The following is a 7,023-nucleotide window of genomic DNA, read 5'->3' as shown; positions in this document are numbered from 1 at the left end:
GGGCGGATGGGCAGGCGTATCAGGATCTGCTCAGACAGCAGAGCGGCCCTAGGGGCGCTGGGAGCGTGCGTCTTTGACTCGCAGCTGGTATGGGTGTGCAAGGATGCATTGAACAGGCTGACCGCGGGCAATGACGTTGCTCTCGTGTGGGTCCCGGGGCACGCGGGAATCAAGGGGAACGAGGTCGCTGATGAGCTAGCAAGGAGCGGCTCTTCAGCTAGATTAGTGGGGCCGGAACCGGCCCTTGGATTGCCAGGCTGCAGGGGCAAGGCGAGAATAAGAGACTGGTTGCGCGACCGCCTTATGAGCTATTGGAAGGAAGAAACAAGGACCAAATGTCGGCAGGCAAGGGCCCTGTTGGGGGAAGTGCCCAGTAGGGACCTTGGCAAGCTGGGGCTTAGGACCCGAAGTGCAGAAAGTGTGGACATGAGGAAGAGACTACTCTCCACGTGTTGTGCGAATGTCCAGCGTATACTGGATACAGGCGGCTTTTACTGGGCTCGATATTCCTCGAGCCCGAGCAGGTATGTCAACTTCAGGTCAGGGATCTCCTTCGCTTCTGGAGGAAGACTGGTTTGAGCTGACCTGGGGTTAGTACGGCTGGGAAGACACAATAATGGACTTGGTCTGCGTGTCGTTGGTGGGCCCAATTAGGGGTTGCCTCTCAGGATACTACTATTATTATTATTATTAAGTTACACAATTGAATTTAATTTGAATTTAATTTCATGACATTACATTAAATTTAATGTATTTGTAACTAAAAAGTATATTTATGTGCACGTACATAAAATTTAATGTATTTTTTATGAAAATTTATGAAATTTAATGTACTTTTAATAAAATTTTATGTAAATTTAATATACAGATTTATTACATTTAAGTAACTACTGTAACTAAATTTTCAGTTAAATCATTCATTACTTTTAATTTCGTTCATAACCACCAGCTTCATTTACATGTAAAAGAGGTTCGTGGTTGCATTTTTAACAGTATAGGTTAAGGATCTCACATTTGATTCACTGATTACCAGTGGCATACTTGTCACTGATATAAGTGATTATCCACTGATTCAGATTTAGAGAGACAAAGCGAATGTACATTATGTCAAATAATCAGCAATCTTTTTAGCCATACAGCTTCTTTGTACTTGACCGAGAACTTTTATTTATGAATGTTGGGCTTAATATTTGCTCGTCTCAGGCAACAAGGTAACATTTTATGATTAATAAAACACTCGTTGAAAATACGGTATAAACTCAAAATCGGAAGTTGACGCGAAAATTCGAAATTTTACTAAAGGAAGATTGGTGGCTTTTAATCTGAAACATTTTTATAACTATTTTATTTCTATATTCCATCCATCGAAAGTTTTTTTAGAGCAGGCTGCCATGTTCTTTTTCCGAGTCATTAACAAATTGGTATTCTAGAATTACAAGCAATTATTTGTCATTGTACGGGCTCGTATAAATTTCAAATCGAATCTCAATAAACGACTTATATATTTTGTGCGCTAAGAATAACATATCGCACTTGTTTTCTAGAATGAAATTGTAATCTGTTTAAATTGTATATATGTATTAGGTGTTAAACTTAATTCCTGCCGTTTTTCGATTCCAAAATTGATTTGTTTCGAAGAAATACCTTAATCAAAGTATTATTAATAAAGTATTATTAATTAGTAATAAAGTAGAAAATGGAGGAAATTACTTTGATTAAGGTATTCATTCATCTTCCCTTCGAAACAAATCAATTTTGGAGACAAAAAACGGCAGGAATTAAGTTTAACCCCTAATATATTCGTTTTGAACACGCACGTTCATTAACATATGAATTACATTTCATGATAATAATTTTTCGAGTCATTAACAAATTGGTTCTCTGGAATTACAAACAATTATTTTTCATTGTATGGGCTAGTATAAATTTCAAATCAAATCTCAATAAACAACTTTTATATTTTGTGCACTAAGAATAACATATCGCACTTATTTTCTAGAATGAAATTGTAGTCTGTTTTACTTGTATGTATGTATGTCCGTTTTGAACTCGCACCTTCAATAACATATGAGTTACTTTTCATGATAATATATTATATTAAATTTAGATAATATATACTTTATGGGGGTGATCCCGATTGATCACGGCTCGATTGGACACCACCAATCACAGCGACCGGTGCTTAGGAGCTTTGTAGTCTCAAGCGCTGTGAGTGGCTAGTGTCCAATTGAGCCGTGTCCAACTGGGTGACACCCCACTTTATGTATGTTCACTTTGAACTGGCCTTTATTAATATATCAATTACTTGTCATGGTAATATATCATTATATAACCATTTAAATTTTTAAAGATTTAAATTTTTTAGGATCCACTTTATATGTTTGTATGTTCACTTCGAACTGGCACTTTTAATAATATATCAATTACTTGTCATGGTAATATATCATCAGATAATCATTTAAATTGTTAAAAGTTTAAATTTGTGAGGATACACTTGATGTATTTTCACTTTGAACTGGCACCTTCAATAATATATCAGTTACTTGTCATGGTAATATATCATCAGATAATCATTAAAATTTTTAAAGGTTTACATTTTTGAGAATACACTTTATGTATGTTCACTTTTAACTAGGACCTTGAAAAATATGTCAGTTACTTATCATAGTAATTATTGGATAATCATTGTAATTGTTAAAAGTTTCAATTTTTGATGATACACTTGATGTATGTTTACTTTGAAATGGGACATTTAATAACACATCAGTTACTTGTCGTGGTAATATATGTGTATTGTACATAATATATTATCAGATAAAAGTATACATTTTTAAAGCTTTACATTTTTGAGAATACGCTTTATGTATGTTCACCTTGAACTGGAATTTTGAATAATATATCAGTTACTTTTTGTGGTAATATATATTGTTACATAATAATTTCAATTTTTAAAAGTTTACATTTTTGAAGATCTGCTTACATTTTTTAACATGGCCTGATCTTTTCATTGTAATGATATTTTTGGGCTATTTCACATACTTTTCAGAGTACAGATATATGGGGCAGCTTTCTAGTAATGCAATTATCACAAATGTATATATTTTCGATTCTTGTCATGTAACCTTCTATAAGCTACGAATCATGCAATACAGTTAGAAAAAATTGAAACATATGGTACATATATAAACCTATAAATACATATATATCATATACGTTGATTTTATACTTAATAGTATATACAGTCACTTTTCATGTAATATATATTGTTAGATAATCATTTCAATTTTTAAAGGCTTACATTTTTGAAGATCTGTTTACATTTTTTAACATGACCTGTCCTTTTCATTGTAATGATTTTTTAGGGATATATCACATACTTTTCAGAGTACAGATATACAGGGCAGCTTTCTAGTAATGTAAGTATCACAAATATATATTTTCGATTCTTGTCACGTAACCTTCTATAAGCTACAATTCATGCAATACAGTTAGAAAAAATTGAAACATATGGTAGATATAAATATATAAATATTTATCATATATTAATACATAGATATTATACTTAATAGTGTATATGTAACTGTTATAATTGTAAATAAATATTAACCATACATTACATATGTATTTCAATTGCAACAGAATGTATTCTTAATATTCTATGAATATATTTCAAATAAAGAATGGGCCTCTATCGCCCATTCTCGTGAAAACGCAACCATGTTTTCTTCGTCTATCCTATTTGAAAACGACCTTCGATATTTATTCCGAATGTAACAGAATGAATTTGTAATATTGTATGAATATACTTCATTTTTTTTTGTTTGCGAGGAGGAGAAAAATATTCTCATAGCCCCTCATCCGCATGCACCCTAAAGAGAACATAACCAGATGAGGGGAAGACACCCAGGAGCCGGTCTCCTGATTGTGCAGGATTCGATGAGTCTACGTCCTTCCTATAAGGAAGGACATCATTGCCTATCTACTAAAAAACTACCCCTATTCAGCACTTCCGTAAGAACATATTGAACACACCTAAGAAAACCTATCCGGTATTTCATCAGGGTGCACCCAAGTCGTGGAGTATACGCTCCAACCTCCATGGTCCACTACATTACTTAAAGTTAGAATCATATCCTATATTATATTAAATTAAACACGAATCTAAACATGTACATTATATACACATTTTTACACATGGTTGTCATTACACTCCAGAGAGGCCCTCTCCAGGGCCAGACGCTCCCTCTCGGCCGGCTCCTTCTTGCGCACGACGGCCTAGCAGAAATCCGCGAGGACCGTCCACGTAGCCGAGCACATAGCCACCCTGACAATAGAACCATATGCCCTGTCAAGAAGATCGAGCCCCAACCGCTCAAAAAGTGACATTCGCTCCGAAGCACAAGACGGGCAAACAACAACGTGTGCATCGCCGTATCCGTAGTCGCATGACAATACGCACAAATCGGCGACGCGTTACGCTGTATCTCAAAAAGGTAGGCCCCAAAGGACCCATGACCCGTTAAATCTGGGTCATGCGGATTGTATGAATACACTAAAAATAAAGAATGGGCCCCTCCATCGCCCATTCTCTTGAGAACGCAACCATATTATCTTCGTCTCTCCGATTTTGACGCGATCATTGATATAGAGATTTCTTAATGATACTCTGAAATATCAGAAAGTTCTTCGACTACGATAAGAAATTTTTATTTTTCATAGTAATATATCGATTCCTAGGGCAAGCCCGAACTTTATTGCTCTCGTTTTAATTCAACGTTTACGGCAGCGTTTATACGGCGCCGGAGCAACCGGTGCTTTATTTCAACGTTTACGGCAGCCCTTATACAGCGCCAAAGCAGACGATTAATTGTTTCAATATTCTAAAAAAACATTTAATTATAAACTTCAGTAGTTTATTAAGGTTCACGTAAACGTACCAGAAAAATTCCGTTATATTCTAAGAAAGTGTCATTATATGTAAAAGTTATTTCCAAACTTACTTAATCTGATCCAAGAACAACATGTATGCCTCTTGTACTCCTTTCAGCCATTTCTTCTTAATAACTTGTAAATCATTACAGTAACACCATTCCGATTTTTTGTCTGCTCTCAACATACACGTATAATGACCACGATTCATTCCTTCGCCCTCGTGAAATATAGAGCTTATTAACTTGTACTTTTTTTTAATAATCGTGACAGTACTCGTCGGTACGGCATTAATCTGATTGTTGATAATTTTTTTAGAAGCACCGTTTACAAAAGTGTATAAATTGAGCTGTATTTCTAAAACGGATAAGGTCGATTTAAATACGGTTTTCTTTTTCAGAACGATACCATTATATTCCTTACAATTGTCATTTATCGTTTCCCATTTCAAAAATTCGAAATCAATCAAAATTTGCAACGTGACACCTTTTTCCTTTTTAATGTCGACTGTATAAATAATATCAGCAAACAACTCTTTTCCAGCGTAGTTACACTGTAATTACATTTGGCATTGAAACAAGATATTACGTGCTTCAAATCGAGTTCTAATACATCATCGATTTAGGAATACATCGACATTAGAGCCGTGAAAAATTCCCAAACATCTTGTATTCGTTTTTCGAAGCGTTCTCCGACAGATCTTCTAACCGCTAGAATGTTGCAACGCTTACGCTCAACGTACACGCGGATAGCATTAGTCAATGCGTTTGCTACTTTATTTTTCAGTATTTGTTGCCTGATACGTTTCCTCGCAAACATAATTCTGTACATCATCAATGATATGAGGTATGGCCCATCGAATTACCGAGTGGAACAATTCGATCGAGAAATATTGTCAACCGTACAGGTCAAGGTGCATGATCAAAATTTCTTTCGAGTAGCGCATAGAAACTATCTATCATCGTTTCCGTCAACCATTCTTCGGAAGGTAAAATGTTCCTCTCCATATTACCATAACAGAACTTGTGACACTGACGATCTATTTTCAGTTGGCATTTGATTCCTCGTTTCAATATGGAATTATTACTTAACGGAGACCTGCATATGTAATTGTTTTCCCATTACATTTCCTGCACCGACTGACAAGAGGTGACAACAACTGGAGCTTTTATAATTTATCTATAATCGAGAGGTAGGCCTTCGGAAGCCCCTCCATATCTGTCTGCAGGTTAAGTCCATGTCTTTGTCTCCTGATGAATATCATCTCCGAAATCAATCTTTTTCTGTAGTGAGGTTCCTCGTCCAATATTGCAACGTTGTCTTAGTCAAAATCATTATGAAAGATGGAGTTGTTGTTACGTCTTGTCAGTCGGTGTCGTTCGTACACAGTAACAAGTCCTTCTGACGAGATTTTTTATCACTTTACAATTTTCATTAATACTAGCTAATAACTAAAAAGTGACTTACTACGTCTGATACTGACTGGCCAACATATCAGGTACCGGTTCTTGAATTATTCATGATAATATTTACGATATGGTAATTTGTAATCGTGGTGAGCGTTCCTATTTTCGAGATAATTAATTATATTATTAAAGTTTTTTGATAAATTAGTTTCTATATTCTTTAATTCGAAATTTTTAATATTTCCCTTCTTTTTAATTTTCCGTTTCTTTGTTTTTGTTTAATACTGGCATTTAATTCTCGATGTAGGGGAGCTAACCATGACAGGATAACAGTAGGTATACTAGGCGGGTTCTAACTCGGGACCTCTGAGGGGAGCGCGGGGTGCGGGGGATACTCGTAGGCGAGGGGAAGCGTAGCGCGGGGATTCTTCGGTGGTGGCGGTATGACGTCAAGCGGAATGGCAGTAAGATTTTGGGGACTGCAGTCACGTACAAGACAACAAAAAACATCACAAAAAAGAAAATATTGCCATGAACAAAAAACAATACAAAAACAAATAGTTATAGAACGAAAAGTGTTACAAAGGGATATATGCTCCAACCGTTTTTCGACCAAGATATAGCGTAATGTAATTTTTCTATAGAAACAATATTTATTAATTATTTTAAATACCTAAATACAACCAAG

This window comes from Trachymyrmex cornetzi, unplaced genomic scaffold (genome assembly GCF_001594075.2).
Source record: "Trachymyrmex cornetzi isolate Tcor2-1 unplaced genomic scaffold, Tcor1.1 scaffold575, whole genome shotgun sequence".
In the NCBI taxonomy this organism is placed as follows: domain Eukaryota; kingdom Metazoa; phylum Arthropoda; class Insecta; order Hymenoptera; family Formicidae; genus Trachymyrmex; species Trachymyrmex cornetzi.
The sequence above is the reverse complement of the archived record's forward strand: the minus strand, read 5'-3'. Positions refer to the sequence as shown.